The sequence below is a fragment of the Hoplias malabaricus genome, chromosome 2, assembly GCF_029633855.1.
Source record: "Hoplias malabaricus isolate fHopMal1 chromosome 2, fHopMal1.hap1, whole genome shotgun sequence".
Classification (NCBI taxonomy): domain Eukaryota; kingdom Metazoa; phylum Chordata; class Actinopteri; order Characiformes; family Erythrinidae; genus Hoplias; species Hoplias malabaricus.
This window is the reverse complement of record NC_089801.1, coordinates 84,749,444-84,769,990: the sequence shown is the minus strand read 5'-3', so window position 1 is coordinate 84,769,990 and position 20,547 is coordinate 84,749,444. Positions and strand designations below refer to the sequence as shown.

Sequence of the window (20,547 nt, the reverse complement as noted above, 5' to 3'; positions counted from 1 at the left end):
CCATTCACTGATTCACTGATGTATAATAAAAAAAATAAATTCACCCAGTATTTAGATACGATTCTCAAAATCCCACCTGATGCCTCAAACCTTGGAGGGTAAATGCAAGCATAAATTCCCTGAGACATGTGAATTCACCCATGGCGTGTTCATTAAATGCCACTAATGCGCCTAGACTCAGAAGCTTGACAAGTCCATATTCTTTTTTGCTATGAGGGACATTTGAATATAATCTTAATATTCTGAAAAATTTTGGTTATATAAAAATGCTCAGCTGCTCAAAAAGTGTTTACATTATTCAGGTTTATTTTTATATGAAATTATTTAATTGGTTGTATGTTTGGATTTGGCCCTGTTTCATATCAGTGTTTATAAATAATGTAGAGTATTTGGTGCTTGCTGTTTTTGCACTAAACACAAACTTGCTTTGCCTCTGTAAATACCACAGCTCTCTATTTTCCCTGGCTCTCTCCAGATTGTCTGGTTGTCTGGTTACACAGAAAGCTTGTACTTCTTTGGCTTCAGCTCTGAGCTCAAACCCCTCACACCTGAAAGAACTGGATCTGAGCTACAATCACCCTGGAGACACAGGAGAAAAGCTGCTCTCCAATAAAAAGGAGGATCCACACTGCAGACTGGACACACTCAAGTATGTAAATTGTGTAAAACTATGTGTGTGTAGCTTGTTTACCTGCAGTCTTGCAGTAGTGAACAATGTATTAAATTTGTACTTGAGTTGGGGAGTTCATTGTTAAGAACTGAATTAAAGGTCCTTTCTTTAAATTACTGACTGACTCAGTGTAAAAAGACATGCACTTAATGTGCTAAAGCCACATATTTTTTCTCTGTAAAAATGTGAAATTGTTTTGGATGCTGCATGCTGAACCAGAGCCATAAACAGAGAGAGAGTTTTGCCAACTCTGTTTTTTACAGCGATGGTGGGTCGTGGAGACTCTCAATATTTCCCGGAAATTAGCAGCAGACACCAGCAGCACCATAATTACAGCAGAACAGACGCGAGTGTCATGTGTTTAAGACGATTGTAGAGTTCTGAGTGAAGAACGTGAAATGAAGATTTATTTTCTAATAGAATCTAAGCTAAAGTTACACAACAGCAAAGAACAGAACTTCCTTCAAATGTCTCCTTTTTGTCTTTAGAGATTTATCAATTGTGGTAATAAGTGCATGGTAAAATATGTTTTTGTGATAAACCATTGTGATTTAATGTCCTTCTGGATGTGATATTTTAATGCACCATATTTAGATTTCTATATGAAGGCTCCACCTTCTGTTCAATCTGATATAATAATTCATACATTAGTCGTTAAGAATAGGTCCATATAAATTTACTGAAACCACCATGATGTGTTAGAAAGCTAATCATAACTGATTTATGAACATCTCTTCACCTCTTTCAGTTATCTGAAACCATAGGGGATGTTTCATACTGACCACCGTACAAGTTTAAAAAGCAGTAAATTGTAAATAAAAAAATTTGAACACAATCCACAACATGAATATGTCTGTAACTGAGATATCAGTCTAAAATGTACATACGAGGAAACTAACGCCTGAGTTTCATATTAATCCAGAAATAGTGGCAAATGTATTGTTGTTAACTTTTGCTGTGTTGCAAAGACAAGTGATGGAAAAGAATCTCCGCAGACACGGTTAAAAGTGTAAATACATCTTTATTTACCAAAAAAGTGTCTTACAGGTTCTTAAGGATCCCGTGAGAGTAGTGTTCAATTGAGCGCTCCGATTCTCTCCCCCATGTCTATGATCTCTCTCCGCTGGCTCGGATCCTTTCATCTATATAGTTCTTTCCTTTCCAAATAAGGCAAACATAGAGGGTAGTTTACATTTGCATGTTCTAAAGGGAGGGTGTAAAATAGATAGTTTCCTGCTCTCTGACAGCTCATCCTAAACATCCCTCTCTGTAGCGCACATACATAGAGCATATGGCTGAACATAAAAAACACACTGAACATTTCTTAATACTGTCTTATGAGACCGTCTGATAAATATACCTCATAATTTCCTCCCTTCGAGACTGTTAAAGTCTCGTAAAATTTTAAGCAACCCATACATGTTAATGTCATAACAAATAAGTGATACCTTCCTACACACAATTTTAACATCACTTGCATTATGATGTAACAAAATACCATGGAGTGTGAGGGCGAAAAAACCTGCCCGGCAGTCATCTTTCTTGAAAATCCTTCAAACATTTTAGACAGGAAAAATTCCCTCAACGATCCCTCTGCCTAGGCGATCACAAAATTGTACTCCAATCCAATTAAATTTATTCTATATGTGTAGAGAGTTGACTTAAGTAAATGTATATAAAAATCTCAGAAAATAAAATCAAACCAATGTCCAAATTCAGGCTGGTCGACCCATCGGACCTTCCAATGGACCTGTCCCTACCTGACACACCCCTTGGCCCTAACATCGATAAAAAAAAAAAAACTCTGAGATTTCAATACACTTACACAGATTACATTTCATCAGTCTATAAATCTTCATAATAAACAGTTGTTACAATTTTTAATATCACTCATATAATGGTTTATCAATATCAAAGATTACTAATAATAAACAATTCAATAGAAACATATGACATAATTTTGTCTTTTCAGCAATTTTGTCTTCTGATGTGATGTTGATGACATATTGAGCTTCAGCAAGTCTTCACCATTCTGTTTCAAAGTCCTTCTGTTTTATTGTCCTCTTTTTGAGTTTTTGGATCCCTGTAGCATTTCAGGAATCTCAAACAACCATCCTCCCTTACAGTGATCTTCCCCCCTTTTTCTTTCTGGAAGAAAGAAACAACAGCCAGTATCTTTTGCAAAAATGACAGATGCAAATAAACATCAAATAAAACTTTAATAATAGTAACATTAATGGATTAATACGTTTTATAAGCTACAGTGTATACTTCATCCTACAATCATTATACTTGATTACTAAATAATAAACCTAACAAAATAAAAGATAATATCATAAGTGAATGGAAAAATATATAATAGTGGATATTCAAAATGGATATCTTTCTACCAGGTTGTTTTCCAACATTTCCTCCTCATGTTCGTCTGAGTCGGTTCTACTTAATAATGGCATCTGTACTTGATTTCCAGGCATTACAACTCCAACCCATCTCAAAATCATAGCTTTTGCACAAGTTAACAACAGTGTACAAAAACAAAACATTATACACACTGCTAAAAGAGCTGCTCCAAAAACTTGAGCCAACATTGCTCCTAGTGGTCCTAATTTCTCCAATAACCAAGCATTCACAGACCATCCAGCTCCTTTTGATGGACCAAACGCCTCCCTTATATGCTTCAATGCTTCTATAACACTAGTCATATTATCTGTATTATCCGGGATCAAAGTATAACAGGCATCCCCTGTCAGATTCAAAGCTACACATAAACCCCCTTGCTTAGCTAAAATGTAATCCAGAGCCATGTCATGTTTCAACAAAGTTAATCTGTGAATTTTTTGTGTATTTGACAAATACTGAAACCCTCTTATTGTTTCATTAGCAAACCCTTGTAAAGTGTACGTAATATTATCTATATGATCTGCTAAAAATGTCACACCATACCATGGGAATAATCCTATACCCCATTTTTCTCCTATACTGATTCTCCAATGGTAGGCTTCCAAGTTATGAAACTGAGCCATTTCCCTTTTCTTTCTTCTCACAGAATTACCTTCAGAATTCCCTTCATCAGTTGCTTCAACTTTTTGGAGAGTATAAACCTCATAAGGAAGCTTTAATGTTGCCATATAACAACAGCCTGTCCACCCATATGGTAGAAATATGTATGCTTTATCTCCACAATCCCACCAAATATCCTTAAAATTTCCTATAGTCACATTTACAGGCAAAATGTCATACTGCACCATTAATGTTCTACTCTGTTTGCTATCTGGTGTATGAAAATTCACTTTAAACAAAATGTCCTTAGGTTTAGGCTCTTTAAAATTCATCTTATAATGAGCACAATCAGATATTCCCATAAACATCCCCTGTCCATTGTGAGTATCATTGGAACAAAAACAGTCTTTAGTCTCCACAGATTTTACTTCCATTGCATCAGGCCGTGCTGTCAGTATATTTTCATGCTGATTAAGGAAATTCACATATGGTAACTTCATCAACCAAGTACAATTTAATCTAGGTCTAAACAAATGCACTGATAAAGCCATTATTATATCTTCTTCAGAGTTTTGCTGATATATTAACCACGATAAAGCATAAGATTGACACATAGCATGCAATGGTTCTGGTACTGTCTCTAAAATTGATGGCCATGTGCTTGGTGATGGAACTTTCACCACACATGGACCAGTCAACCTCGTACTCATTCTTACGGAATGGGTTATTTGCTGAAACCATAAATTTCTAGATGCCCATGGGTCTGTGATTTGTAACACTGAAGAATCAAATCCATATGCTTTCCATTTTGCTTCTCTTTTCTGTAATGCATGGTAATGGTCAGTCATTTCTTCAAATGTCCAGTCAAAATCAATAAACTCTCTCTGTCCTTCTAAAGTGATTTTCTCAGTGGTTACTAAACCCTTTGAATCCATTGAGTTTCTAGCTTCAAAAGTCACTTGACTGATATTCACTTCATGCTCCATATTTAACTCTGGACCCTGTGTTATGTTTATTTCCTTCTGCAATGGAAAGGACATTACTTCTGGAGTCTGGGTTACTTTTACAACATTATGTGATCTTGTTATTTTTCCATTTTCAACAGTTGTGCTAGATTCAGAAGTACCCGAAGCAGAAGTCATCATTGGCAGTGTAGTGCTATTCATCTCCTTTAATGGCATATCTAAAGTAGTAATCCAATTAGTTACATTATTTCCTTTACTTATTTCTGGAGCTAAAGTAAATGGCTTAATTTGTTCTTTAGTAACCTTCAAAGTCATTGCCATAGTGGTTTGGTCCTGAACTCTTTTAATAGATGTAAAAACTTCAATAGGACTCTGGTCCTTTATCATCACTATCACTGTGCGAGTTATGTACCCTTCTCTCCACACATTTTGAAATGGCACAAACTTAAGCTCTGGTTCCAAATAAGTACAAGTGTATTCCCCTTGATCTTCCCATGTAACATTACGTAAAAGAATTGAACAATAATCTCTAACTCTGAACCACCTAAAGGCATTAAACAAAAGATACTTTCTCTGGTCATGAGGCAAATGATCAACTTCAGGTCCTGTTAACACCACTTTTTCACCACGACTATTTTTCCACTCAGGAGGACTATTACTCCCTGTATTAAATCTTCCACATTTACAGGGAAGATGAACTGCTTTACCTAATTTAGCTTTAACCACTGTCTTGAAAGGTGATGACGTTGTTGAAATTATCAAAGGCACTAGTGTAGTTAGATGTGATCCATTTACCCCCTCACTAACTTTCGACACTGGAAAAGTAAAATTCTTTAAAGTTTCATTCTCTTTAGTTCTCATACCGTTTAGGCCTAACCTTTTTCCGAACTGGTCTTGGACTCTTTTCTTGATCCAAGTCTCTGAACTGTTTTGAAATGGAATTACTGCTTTCTGAAATGGGACCTGCTGTTTCTGGGGCATATTGAAATTCAATTTCTCCAAACTTTTTGTCTCGTTTACAATCTGCTGTGTCATGTCTGGCATCGTCAGAAATATACACAGAGTCATCAGCATCATCCAAACCAGGGACAATCTCCTCTTCAGGAGATCTACTCTGATTTGTTTCTTGCATGTTATTTTCAACCTGTTCTCCTCCATGTTTTTTGGTTCTCCTGAACCTGCAACCTCTCCTCCCTTTGAGAAAGGCTCCTCTTCACTTGGTGCTTTAACACAGTGAGATAAATGATACCACGTTGGAGACCCCTTAACTTGAACTGCCGTTCCAGTACTGCGAACAACTTCAAAAGGTCCTTCTCTGCGTTCGTTATACCATTTTCTTCTAAATACCTTTACAAACACCTTGTCTCCAGGCTGCACTGTATTCTTCCTTTGCTCATCCAGCCTCTCCTGCTCCTCCTATTTTCTTTGCTTTTCTGAAACGTATGTGGATATTCTTTTATGTAAATTAGCTAAGTATGAAACATATGCTCTCATATCATCTTCTAAAAGAGCTAAACTTGGACCTTTCCCACTTGTACGCAAACTTGGCGTTGGCATTCGTCTGCCTGTCATCAACTCATGAGGAGTCATGTGTAAATCACGCAGCTCACTTGAGCGACAAACCATTAATGCTAATGGAAGTGCTGCTATCCAATTTAACCCCGTGTGCTGACAGATTTTAACAATCCGATTTTTCAAGACACCATTCATTTTTTCACAAATCCCTTGACTTTGTGGATGGTACACAGCTCCCAGACGCTGTTTAATTCCCAATTTTTGCAAAATTAATTTCACCGTTTTATCCACAAACTCTTTCCCATTATCTGAGGATATTCGATCTGGAAGTCCCCACCTGCTTATGACTTCTCTACACAAAAACTTGGCAACCGACTGAGCATCCTTACGCTTAGTTGGACATGCCTCAGGCCATCGTGAAAACCTGTCCACAACAACCAGCATATACCTCTTACCTTCAACTGGTTTTATCATGTCAACAAAGTCCACAACTAACTCACGCATAGGACCCCTTGGTGTTGGAATGTAGCCAGGCGGAACCATCAACCCCCTGCGAACATTATTTTTCAAACAAATTATACATCTGCCAATTACGTAATCAATCTGTTCAAGCAAATATGGTGCCCAAAAACCATACTCCTTTGTAATCTTCCTCCTAACTTCTCCCCTAGCTACATGAGCTAACCCATGTGCCTCTTGAATCATCAGACCTAACAAGTCCGGGGGTGCTACTATCAGCCCCTCATGGTTTCTCCAGAGACCAGTAGAATCCCTGCTGGCACCTCGATCTAACCACAATTGTTTATCTATTTCAGGAACAGCTTCCTGCATTAAAAGTACATCATTAAGTGTCACCTTCTCTTCGAAGTCCACTTCATGAGTTACCAAAAACACTTCCCCTAGTTTGTCAGCTCCTGTAATGGCTTTGGCAGCTCCATCAGCTGCTCTATTCCCTTGTGAAACCCTTGATGCATCCATTTTATGAGCTGCACATTTAGCTATTGCTATTTCTTTAGGTTTCATCATAGCATGCAACAGTTTCATTATTTGAGCATGATGCTGTATTGGTGACCCATCAGTTTTCTTAAACCCCCTGTTTTTCCACACTGATCCAAACAAATGACACACATTATGGGCATACGCCGAATCTATGTATATGTTCACTCGCTTACCTTCAGCCAACAAACATGCTTCTGTTAACCCCACAAGTTCAGCAAGTTGTGCAGATGCAGGCTGTGGAATTACATCAGCCTTTTCAACAACAAATTCGGTCCCCTGTGCTCTTACTATTGCATAGCCAGCCCTCAATTTATCTCCTACACGATAACAGGACCCATCAGTCCAATACTCCACTTCAGCCTCACGCAATGGAATAGCTTGCAAATCAGATCTAAGTCTCGAATACCTCTCTACGTCTCGTACACAGTCATGTGGTTCACCATCCTCTGGAGTTGGCAAGTTCTCAGCTGGATTTACTGTTACACACCTCGCTAGGGTGACATCTTCTTGTTCTAAGAGCCTATGATAATCTCTAATTCTAGGCATAGTTAGAGTATATTTACCAAAATTTAGAAGATTTCTAAGACTATGATGTGTAAGAATTGTCACTGGATAACCCATCATGACAGATGATGCTTTCTCATACATTAAGTACACTCCCACCATTGCTCTGTAGCAACTTGGTAACCCCAATTCCACTTCTGAAAAAGCAGTTGAATAATAAGCAATTGGTTGGGGATTGGTTCCCGTACCTGTTGGCTGACAAAGAACTGCACATGCATATTTTCCTCCAGTAGAAGTGGACACATATAACAAAAAATTCTTAGAATAATCTGGCAGAGCTAATGCTGGAGCCTCTTGTAACCTCTGTTTTATTGTCTCAAACGCTAAAAGGCCATCCTGTGTCCAGGAAAGATTACAATAAAGGAAAAATTACAATAAACAGAGCATTCCCTGTATCTTTAATCATAGCTCTCAAAGGTCTTGTTAAACTAGCATAGTCCTCTACCCATGCTGAGGAATACCCTGCAATACCCAAAAATGTCATCATTTCTCTAACTGTTCTGGGTTTGGGAGCTTTGCAAATAGCTTCTAACTGCTTATCAGAAATATATCTGTGTCCCTGTGTTATGGTCTGTCCTAAATAAACTACCCTTTCCTGACAATACTGCAATTTTTTCTGAGAGACTTTGTGCCCTTTCTCTGCCAGCATCTGTAACAAAGTAATTGAATCCTTATGACATGTTTCCTCATCTGGTGCACAGAGAAGAATATCATCCATGTATTGAATGACAGTACTTTTTAACTTCTGATCTACCCCAACTAAATCATCTTTCAATACTTTATTGAAAATGTGAGGACTATGTTTATATCCCTGTGGTAATCTCTTATACTCATAGAATTGTCCCTTGTAAGTAAACCCAAATAAACCCTGACTTTCTACACTTAGTGGAACACTAAAAAATACACCACATAAATCTAATACTGTGAAATACTTTGCCTCCGGAGGAATTTGGGCTAACAAAACATGTGGATCTGGCACTTCTGCTGGAAAGTCTGCTACTACTTCATTTACTGCTCTCAAATCATGTACTAAACGATAAGAGTTATCTGGCTTCTTCACAGGCAACAAAGGTGTATTACTCTGCGGATTCTGTGTTATCTTCAGAACATCTGCCTTCACAAGACCTTCAATTTGTGGTTCGATCCCTTTGATTGCTTCTTCATTCAAAGGATACTGAGGCTTCCACGGAGGTTTTGTTCCTGGTCGGAGTTCAACTTTCACTGGTTGAGCTGACTTCACAAATCCAATGTCAGTGCTATGTTGTGACCATAAACATTTTGAAACACATCGCAGCATTTCCTCTTTCAAAGAGTTTGAATCCATCTTCTCATTGTAAAGTGATTCATGTGTCATCCTGATAACTTGTGGCTGTCCTTGTCCTTGAGCAGTAATCATAATCTTAATAAATCGCTGATCTTCACTCCTCCAGATGGAAAGATTCTCTTTAAGCGGTTTAAAGACAAGTTCTTCTGCTTCTGCCATCATTTCACCTATTTGTTTCTGCTCACAATCTTCAGACACCAGCAAAGTCACATGTGGTACACTTTTTCCCATCTCAAACTCTTTATGCAAGTAATAATTTTTGTCTATCTTCATAGCAGCTCCTTGTGGTCCCAAAATTATGCAACATGAACGTAATTCAACTTGCTTTGGTTGATGACTCAGCCATTGTTCTCCATCTGATTGTTCAGCATCCTTAAAATATTTCAGTGTACAATGAAATGGATACTCTGGAGTCTTTGCATCAGGCATGTTTGCTACAATAAACTTCTCCCACATCTTGGCTGGTTCCAAGAATTCTTCACTAAGATTTCCAATCCAAAATACTGAAGAAGCTTCAGTCTCTGTTTTCATCATCAGTTGATCAATCATTTCACTCGGCACCTCCACCAGGCAGTCGTCTGGTGTGCATTTTATTGTACAGTTCAGTTTGCACAAAGCATCTCTTCCCAAAAGTGCAATAGGTGTATGTTCTGATACCAGTATGGGTATTGTAGTCTTCAGATGTTTATAGCAGAGCTCAATTGGTTCTGTGAGAGGAATCAGCTGTTTTACTCCCTCAAACCCGATTGTCCGAATCATCTGACCAGACCTGGGGAGGTGTATAGCACCTTCAGGCCGAATACAGGTGAAAGCAGCTCCACTATCTGCCATCATTGTCAATGGTCGATTATTTATTTTCACCTCTATTGTTGGATCTCTCTCCGGCCCTATTGCTACCAGCTGACACCTCCCACACGAGTTCTTCGGGCATCCCTAGAATCCTGGTTCCGGGCCCCTATAAGGGTTCACAGGTCCCTTGATTGACCTTGGTTGTCCTCTGTATCCTCCTCTGAATCCTCCTCTAAATTATCCCCTGAAGTTTCCTCCTGGCCGGTTGCATTCACGAGCAAAATGACCAAACTGTCCACAATTATAGCACACTTCAGGAGGCTGCTGAAAGTTCAGACTGAATCTTCCTGGTCTTCCTCTTCCTAGATTTCCTTGACTTCTTCCTCTCCATGTCTGCACCTGACCAAACACTGGCTGTGGCCAGGGAGTCACTGGAGCAACTGATGCTGACTGGCTCACTTGAGGTTGAGTCTGATCCAGATGCGGTCCTGGCTGATTAGGAGGCTGACTTTGTATGACTATAGCTTGTTTCTTTTCTTTTTTCTTGTTATCCACCAGTTGTATTTGGTTCAGCTTTCTGAGGGTCTCTTCATCCTGTATTTTCTGATCATGTTCCTTCTTTCTATATAGCTCCACTTGATGGGCTATATGATCTGTATAGACACTCTTTGCCATGCTTCCGAGACCCACTACTTCTGCCAGTTTACTTCTCACTGGTAAGGGTAGTCCTTTCTGTAATTTGGCTCGCAAAATTGACTGTTCCATCTGATTTAAATCTGGATCATTTCCTGTGATATTTCTCCATACCTGATGGACTCTTGGCACATAGGCTCTCGGGTTCTCATCTTCTCCCAAAGGCTCAATCAGGATATTGTCAGGATGCACATTGGTTGGAAATGAATCTTTCAATGCTCTCCACATTCGACCTCTGATTGCAGCAAACAGCTCTGGATCATTAACAGCAGTTCTTACATATCGTTCTAGGCCCGCTTTCTGTAGAATTTCTTCCATGGCTGGAACTCCCAGGAGATTTGCTAAAAGTCTCTTTATGTCACCTATTGCTGGCTGCGTTCCCACCAGAAGCTCTTCCAATTTTGAAATCCAAGGATGTGCTCCTTCTTGCAAAGTAGGCAACTTTTCCATGATATCTGACATATCTGTATTTTGCCAAGGCTTGTATTCCAAATTCCGTCCACGGACTATCACTGGACACATCTTTTCAAGTGTTTTCCGCCCATGGCCTCCTCCTGGTCACTCAGATCCTCATCTCCAATGGTCCTCCTTCTCATTCTCAGTTCACCTCTAGTCTGCAGACGTCGAGTTTTCTTCTTGCTTTTGGAACTCGGATACAGTTTTATCATTGTCTCTGCTTGTCCTGTTTCAATGATGCATTCATCTTCGTCTTCAATGTGATAATTTCCTCCTTGACTAATCACTGGAAGCTGAGGATAGGCTTTTTCACTTTTCACTTCCTTCTCATAAGGTGGTGGTGTCTTAACTGAGTCCACATGTGAAAAAGACACATTAACTTCGGCCATCTGTCTTTCGGTTTTCTTCGTAAGTTGGTTAATCGCGTCTACACTTTTCTCCCTCTTGTCCTTCGCTGCCTTTATCAGTTTCTGACTCTCTTGTTCAAATAACTGGAGAATGCCAAGCTCTATTTCTCTTTTTTCCTTTCGCTTTTCTCCTTTACGCCCTTTCTTCTGTCCTGCTTTATATGTTGATACAAGTACCTCTATTGTTTTAATTACATCTGGGTTAAGTGTCCCCTCTACCGGCCATGGTTGGTCTATGTCAGGCCATCGCTTATAAAATTTTTCTGATATTCTTGCAATGCCTTTTATTAAAGGATTATTTTTCTTAACTATATCAACAGGAGTAACCCCTTTTGAAACATTAGTGCCCATTTTTGGCATAATAATGACTAAATATGTTCCCAACTTATACTTATTAATTATTTCTCTCCCCTTTTTCCTCTGTTTATATGCCACTATATTACCACAATCAATAAAAATTAATCCCCAATTGAATTTGCCAACTTCAGAGAAATCAAACCTTAATATGCAATACAATTCACACCACTAAATCCCCTTTACTAAGTGATATAACTACTAAGTGCACCATAAACCTAGATTTATTAAACATTCAATGACTATCTTGTAATTAAAAAATATACAAACTTATATAAGACTCAACAAGCACTTCTAAATATGATTACCACTAAATATTTGCAACCCCATTACTCATAGCAAAGCTTAAATTAAAAAAAAAAACCCTTTACAAATAATTATTTTTCTTCATAAACCTCGTTGTTAATTCTTTATAATCAAATTATTACCTTAAAATGAACAACCTGTTGCCAAGCTTTCTTTGAAGAAGTCTATGTCATGTACTATAGCACCAATAATGGACTAAATGCAAATAGATAAACAAATCAATGCATTTCCAATTATTACTTTTTAATAATGAGACCTATTAATGATTTAATCTAAATGTATCAATACAGGTGTTTGTGAAAGAAGTTTGTGGATAAAATGACTGGCCTTTGTGCAGTCTGCTCTGCTATGGGCAGACCCCCTCTTTTCCTCCTTCCTCTTCTCACCGTCTCCTCACAGATGAGAGAACTCACACACATACACACACACCCCACAGGATAAAAAGACAAATAGAAATTTAATACATTCAGCGTACTTCTTAGTAATTAAACATTCAATATGCTTATTTGTATTTTATTTACCAACATTTGGTTCATTCATAACATTTTTACCCTTCATTCAATATTGTAAACACCTCCAACAAATCTCTTCATTGGCTTGAAGCCTAAACGACCGTAATCTCAACCCCCCTAAAAAGGGTCTAAAGTGATTGATGGCAATAAGTTCATCCTTAATGCAGCTTCCTTTAACATCTGGTTTGGCTTAACCAGTTTAGCATAAACATTTCACATACTATTCTATGACCACATGATAGTAAATTTCCAACCCTGCATCTTGGTTCCTAAGATGTATATATTAAGATAAGATTAATGTACTATGTTGTACTCTTCAAATATAAACATCGTAGTGGTATGTTTAAACCCCAGAAAGCACCAATGTCAAACACTCAGAGTTTTCCAATATTCACACATTTGCAGTATTTTTCATTTATCAGTTGGCAGCTAAAAATTATTATTTTTCTCATATAAAGTAACAGTGCTTCACAGAGATCTCAACACCATAGACTATAAAATTCACCCCTTTTTCTGAGCAACTGAAATAACACCATTCCAACACACTTTATTAATTCAATTCTAATTTCCATCTTGTAGCAGCTCTCTCCATATAAGGCCATTTCTCAGTTCCACTGGCCTAAAACAATTACCCCATTCAATGTATCTCAATTTCATCAAACTATTGCATTTAAAGGGAACACAACCAAATTATTGCTCCACCAATTCACTCTCACCCACTATGTTAAATTAATCCTCTATTCCCTTTTATTTTAGATCATAAGCACAACACAAGCACCACACCCATTATCAGGAGCTTCAAACCCCTGCACAGCACTATACATCAAAATTTTCTAATTTGCCCAATAACTATTAGTTTCTATTTAAATCAAATCAACGTGGCTTTTATCAGTACGTCACAAATCAAAGTCCTGCCATTTCTCTCTTTTTCAAGAGTGAATTTTAGGCCTTACACACTTGCAGAAAGAGACCCCCCTTGCAAAGCATAAGATTTCAAAAATTCAATAAAATGAGAGGAACTAGACCCATGATCCCTTTTTTCTCCCAATAAAAGCCATCATATGGAGATTTCAAAATTTTTCTCCTTTCCCCAATAACAATTTTCCCTTTAATTCCCATGATTAAACCTTACAGTTTCCCCAATGTACCCTATTAATTACTCAGCTTTACACCTTGCTCTCGTTTCTCCTATTCTCAGCATCTAAAAATGTCTTTTCTTGAGCTCATTGTCTATATTTTCTTAATGTATAGTCTCCAAGAAAGCTCATAAAATCGTCTCTCTGGAGCTCATTTTCTACTGTTTTCTTTAATTTACTGTCTCCCAGAAAGCTAATTTATTTTTACTTTATATATTTTACTTTAAAAACGTCTTCTGTTCAGGCTCATTGTCATAGATAAACAAACCCCTCATTTTATTGAGGTTCATATTCTTTAAATAACTGTCCTTGAACGAAGCTCATAGTTTTTACCATTACAAATTTCTTTCCCTATTAATTTCTAAATCTCTCATTCTTTATCACATTTCCCCTTTTTCTTTAAACACTCTCTCTCTCTGACACTCTCTGGGCAGAGGTGTCCTTTCCCCCCTTTTCTCTGAACACACCCACAGAAAATTCATGGCTCTTTTACAGCGCAAGGGAGAGTTCTCTCCACACACACACTCAAAGGCAACCACAGAAGGGAGGGGGTTGATCATTCCCCCACTTTCTCCTTTTTCTCCCAAAAAAATTCTTTCAGCTGACACACACACACATAGTTACAGACTAAGAGACAAAGTTATAAGATGGGAAAAGGGAGGGGTGAGGCACACACACTCAGCTGACACATACACATACACAGCCAGACACTCCTTTTTTCTTAACTCACTAGGCACACACACATACTCATCATCCAAACAGCGCTTACACACAATCATCATTTTCAACACAATTTCTCATAGTCGACTCTTTCACACATTAACAGCATGCTTTTTTATTGCCGCCCTTACCTTATTTCCTTATTTCTTATTCCTTATTTTTAATTTATGCTACCTTATGAAGTGTAATAATTCAAAAAGAGGCAGCATCAATACAGTGTTCGTCAACAGTGTTTTGAGTGGGCACCCCTAATTAAATCTCTGCATCACACCTCCAGTTTCTCATCAAACTGACCCAAAAAATCACCTAGTGAATATTTCAGGATTTGCGGCCGGGCTAATCCCGCCTCCACGAGGGCTTATCCGAATCAGCGGCTTCCTTTCTTTATTTAACTCTCTTATTGTCTCTTTTCCTCTTTTATTCCTTTTACTTTTAACCTTAAAACCTTAAATTCCTTTTAACCTTAAATAAATTTTAACCAAATGCCACTGGGCCCAGGGCTTCTCACTATTTCAATATAATCCAATTCCACAATAACTCAAAGCTTACTTTCACGCAATGACTGTGATTCATGTCTTACAGTTTCAAGCAAAAATAGGGCCCTGTTTACCCAAACTCGCATGTCATCATCAGCTCACCTTATCGTTACTAATTAAGCTATTCTACACTTATACTTCAACTTTTCCTTTTCTTTTTCCTCTTTACTCTTTTCTTCATTATTCCCTTTTATTTTCTTCATTTCTCTATTTTCTATGACTATAGTTAAAATTTAGAACGGAGAACTTTTTCCAACACCATTATCAACACAACACTACATACACTATTGAGTCTATTTATGAATGCAACTCTTTCTGCATCAGACAGCCCAAACACCCAACCAGCGCTCAAATTTGTGAAAATCTCACCTTCTATTTGCCAGCTTTTAAGCGGTAGTTCGAATGCAGGGGCCGTCCGAAGCAGGAAGATCCACAACTCCGCATCCCATCCTCGTCGCCATCTTTGTTGTTAACTTTGCTGTGTTGTGAAGACAGGTGATGGAAAAGAAACTCCGCAGACACGGTTAAAAGTGTAAATACATCTTTATTTACCAAAACAGTGTCTTACGGGTTCTTAAGGATCCCGTGAGAGTAGTGTTCAATTGAGCGCTCCGATCATCTCTCTCTGTCCCATGTCTATGATCTCTCTCCGCTGGCTCGGATCCTTTCGTCTATATAGTTCTTTCCTTTCCAAATAAGGCAAACATAGAGGGTAGTTTACATTTGCATGTTCTAAAGGGAGGGTGTAAAATTGATAGTTTCCTGCTCTCTGACAGCTTATCCTAAACATCCCTCTCTGTAGCGCACATACATAGAGCATATGGCTGAACATAAAAAACACACTGAACATTTCTTAATACTGTCTTATGAGACTGTCTGATAAATATACCTCAGTATTTCTTTATATATATATATATATATATATATATATATATATATATATATATAAACTAAATACACTGCTAAATGTGCTCTAGAATTATTGTAAATCAATACACTGATTGAAGACTGATGACCAAAACTGCACGGACATGTTGGCCGACTAGAGCTTCCTGGAACTATTTGGAGTCTTCATGAGTCATTTGACCACTAAGCATTTTGAACTTCCATTGATGCAAGTCTTTCTTTATACGGCTCTGTGATGAACCACAGCAACAGCGTAGAATCAGCATAGACATAAGTGACATGTCCCCACCAATATCCAGCCATTATTGAGTTGTCCTCACCAATAACTTGATTCCATCCAAAAAAAAAAGAAAAAAGTGAGCCATGTTCAGAGCTATTTGGTCCCCAACAATGACACGAGCAAATCTACGCCCTTGAACCAAAGTGTTGCTTCATCAAATAAAAACAAATATTATTTTAATTATATAACAATTAATGTAATTATAATTTGATATATTAAAAATCTTTAAAATCTTCCTCATTGTGACGTATTGTCTTTGTATTATGTTAAATTAAATATAGGGTTTAAATCATTTGATGTAATTCTGTTTTATTTTAGATTTACTTTTTATATTTATATTATTTTAGTTTATATTTATATTTCACAGTGTCCCAACTTGTTTGTAAACAGGGTTGTACACTGAATGTGTATTTGAACATTCTTAATGGAAAACTAAATAACTGTTCTTCTTAAAAATCATGGGGAAAAATACATTAGAAAGATTAATATTAAGAAACAAGTTGGATGAGTGTGTTTCTTCTTTCAGGATGGACCATGCCGGGGAGAACAGGATCAAACCAGGAGTGAAGAAATGTAAGTTCACTGTGTTCAGTGTAATGTTCATAACATGAGTGTGTCATCTCAGAGACCGAGAGAGAGAGAGAGTTTGTGTGTGCGTGAGAGAGAGAGAGAGATAGAGACAGAGAGAGTGAGTGTGTGATTGTGTGTGAGAGTGTGTGTGTTTTTGAGAGAGAGAATGAGTGTGTGAGAGAGAGAGAGTGTGTGTGTGAGAGAGAGTGAGTGTGTGTGTGAGAGTGTGAGTGTGTGTGTGAGAGAGAGTGTGTGTGTGAGAGAGAGAGTGTGTGTGAGAGAGTGTGTGAGAGACAGAGTGAGTGTGTGAGAGACAGAGTGAGTGTGTGTGAGAGAGAGAGTGTGTGTTTGTGTGTGTGAGAGAGAGAGAGAGTGTGTGTGTGTGTGTGTGAGAGAGAGAGAGTGAGTGTGTGTGTGTCTGTGTGTGAGAGAGTGTGTGTGTGTGTGTAAGAGAGAGAGAGTGAGTGTGTGCTTGTGTGAGACTGTGTGTTTGTGTGTGTTTTTGAGAGAGAAAGAGAGTGAGTGTGTGTGTGTGTGTGTCTGTGTGTGAGAGAGTGTGTTTGTGTGAGAGAGAGAGATTTAGTGTGTGTTTGTGTGAGAGACAGTGTGTGTTTGTGAGAGAGTGTGTGTGCGTGAGAGAGAGAGATTGAGAGTGTGTTTGTGAGAGAGAGAGATAGTGTGTGTGTGTGAGAGAGAGAGAATGTGTGTGTGAGAGAGAGTGTGTGTTTGTGTGTGAGAGAGAGAGAATGTGTGTGTGTGTGTGTGTGTGAGAGTGTGTGTTTGTGTGTGAGAGAGAGTGAGTGTGTGAGAGAGTGAGTGTATGTGTGAGAGAGTGAGTGTGTGTGTGTCTGTGTGTGAGAGAGAGAGAGAGAGAGAGAGAGAGAGAGAGAGAAGATTGTGTGTTGTTGACAAACTTACTGCATTATCTGATTGTGTGTCGTGTGTCTGATTGTGTGTCGTGTGTCTGATTGTGTGTCGTGTGTCTGATTGTGAGTCGTGTGTCTGATTGTGTGTCGTGTGTCTGATTGTGTGTCGTGTCTGATTGTGAGTCGTGTGTCTGATTGTGTGTCGTGTGTCTGATTGTGTGTCGTGTGTCTGATTGTGAGTCGTGTGTCTGATTGTGTGTCGTGTGTCTGATTGTGTGTCGTGTGTCTGATTGTGTGTCGTGTGTCTGATTGTGTGGTGTGTATCTTGTTGTGTGCAGATGACTGTGAGCTCACACTGGACCCAAACACAGTGAACACACTCCTCTCTCTGTCTGAGGGGAACAGGAAGGTGAAGAGTGTGAAGGAGAGACAGTCGTATCCTGATCATTCAGAGAGATTCAGTGACTGGAGGCAGGTTCTGTGCAGAGAGAGTCTGACTGGACGCTGTTACTGGGAAACTGAGTGGAGTGGGTGGGGGGTTTATATTTCAGTGGCGTATAAATCAATCAAGAGAAAAGGAGACAGTGATGACAGTGAGTTTGGATGGAATGAAAAGTCCTGGAGTCTGATCTGCTCTAATAACAGTTACTCTGTCCGTCACAATAAGAACATCACTGTTCTCCCTCCTCCTCCCTCCATCTCTAAGAGAGTAGGAGTGTATGTGGACTGTCCGGCCGGCGCTCTGTCCTTCTACAGCGTCTCCACTGACACACACACACTCACACACTTACACACATTTACCACCACATTCACTGAACCCCTCTGTGCTGGGTTTTGTCTTTATTTAGACTCCTCAGTGCGTTTGTGTCAGATTGAATAAACCCAGACTCTGCAGCTGGACACAACTGTGTGAAGAGAGCAACACTAGAGTTTAGTCCAACTGCATCAGGAAGTGGATGTTTCAGAATAAAAGACTCAGACATTTAATGCATTAACATTAGTGAACATTCATATGAATCATTCACTTCATTAAATGCTGTAAACACCTCTTTCTTTTGTTTCATTTTCACTCTTTCACACTCTCTCCCTTCTCCTCTCTCCTCTCATCACTCTCTTATCTCTGCTTCTCTTTTCCTCTCCCTCTTTTCTCTCTCTAAAGGTTTTGGGGGGTTAAGGGAGGAGTGATGGTGTGTTTTGTAACAGTTTGATGTAATAAATTTATGTAAAAGTCAAAGTCTCATTCAATTGAAAGTAGATTGAACATTAATAAGTTTAGTGTAAAAACATCAGAGTGATTCAGATTAGCATCAACACGACTAGCGTTAACAGTTACACCAGAGTTACTGCTATAGGACTAGTGTACTTACTGAGATTAGCATTAGTGCTACTAGAGAGAGAGAGAGAGAGAGAGAGAGGGAGAGAGAGAGCGAGAGAGAATAAAAGTTTGATAAATATGAATAAAAATAAGGATCTGACTGCCATAAGTGAAGAATTAATGTAAATATAAGTGTCTTCAATCTATCTGATGTTTACAGGCAGTGATGAAATCCACTAAACAAAAAGAAAATATAAAATATATAAATAAAAACTAACATGTTAAAACCTTTATAATTACACAATGTAAATACAAGTGTATGGACTAGGGTCAATAGTGCAGCAGAATCTGTCAACACCAAGTGGCAAACAGGACTGTCACCATCATGAACATTTAGATGATGGTTCTAGAAATAATTGTGAATAACTTTTCTTGCCGTGTGGTCCATGTTCATGAAGTTCCTCAGAGTAGGAGTGTTGACTTAAGATCAGATCCATCTCTTATTTACTTTGACTTGCATCAAGAAAATCCTGAAACTCACTTGTATTAAGAAGCTTGACGAATACAGACCAATGTTGTCAGCATTAAAATACCAGCCCAGTTTGGCTCACTATTATCATCATCATCATCATTGAGTTACACTGTTAAAAAAATAAAGAAATAAAATGTGTGTGTGTGTGTGTGTATAATAAAAATAAAACATATGTACTGCACATGTACTAGGGATCTGCAAAATAATGTTCTGGGATTTTGTTGATAAGGTATAAATGGACTATATTTTTGCATTATTCAAATATGTGAAAAGTCTTATATGTTACTAGCTTGCGTTTCTAAAAAGATATGAATGGACTAGAAGTCATTGATCCAAAATGTCATATTAATAATGAACGCTTCTCACCGTAAATAAATAAGAGAATCAAGGTTGTGTCTGGAATGGAGAGTTTATAGGAAGATTCTGTAAGAGGTGTCTGCCTGGGGCTGGGGCGAGGCTGCCTGCTAAGCCACCCCCAGTCACTAGAGGGAGACAGAGGCACTCTTAATTTGGGGCAATTGGTTCCACCTGGGCTACTCCTACTTAAGGGAAGCCAACACACACCTCAGTGCTCAGTCTTGGGTTTCTCTTTTCAGAGTGCTGTTCAAGTCTGGCTGGTGATTTGGTGAAGGCTCCTGAGTTTTCTCCTGGGTCTCTCTCTATCTTTTTCTTCTTCTTCTTCTTCTCCTCCTCCTCCTCCTCCTCCTCCAGAGCTTTCCCTCTGGTTTTTCACATATGGTCATGGTTCACATGTCACACATATGGTTTCACATATTTCATGGTCTCTCTCTCTCTCTCTCTCTCTTCCAGAGCTTTCCCTCTGGTTTTTCTCTTGGGGTTCAGTATTTTCTTTGCCATATTATAAATCACCTGTAAAGGAACAGTCAGGATCACGAATTACTGTTTCTGCATGAAAAGTGCAACGGGTGGAGCTGGGGAATTAATGGAGAATTAAATCAATTTCCACATTCAGAATCTAATTCATGGAAATCTTGTAAATATTTATTATATGGATGTTTCTTTTAATTCTGGTCATTCTATTTTAATTTTGTTAATGTCCTGGTGTGTGTGGGTGTAGTGTCCCTTTTAAACTAACGATACTGAGCTGTAGTCATGTGATTCTGACCCATCC

General features: G+C 38.5%; 1 pseudogene; it reads left to right on the top strand.

The window, feature by feature from the left end:
- LOC136678924 (NACHT, LRR and PYD domains-containing protein 3-like) overlaps window positions 1-18,887 on the top strand; it is a 53,486-nt pseudogene extending 34,599 nt beyond the window's left edge.
- Window positions 18,888-20,547: the final 1,660 nt, after the last annotated feature.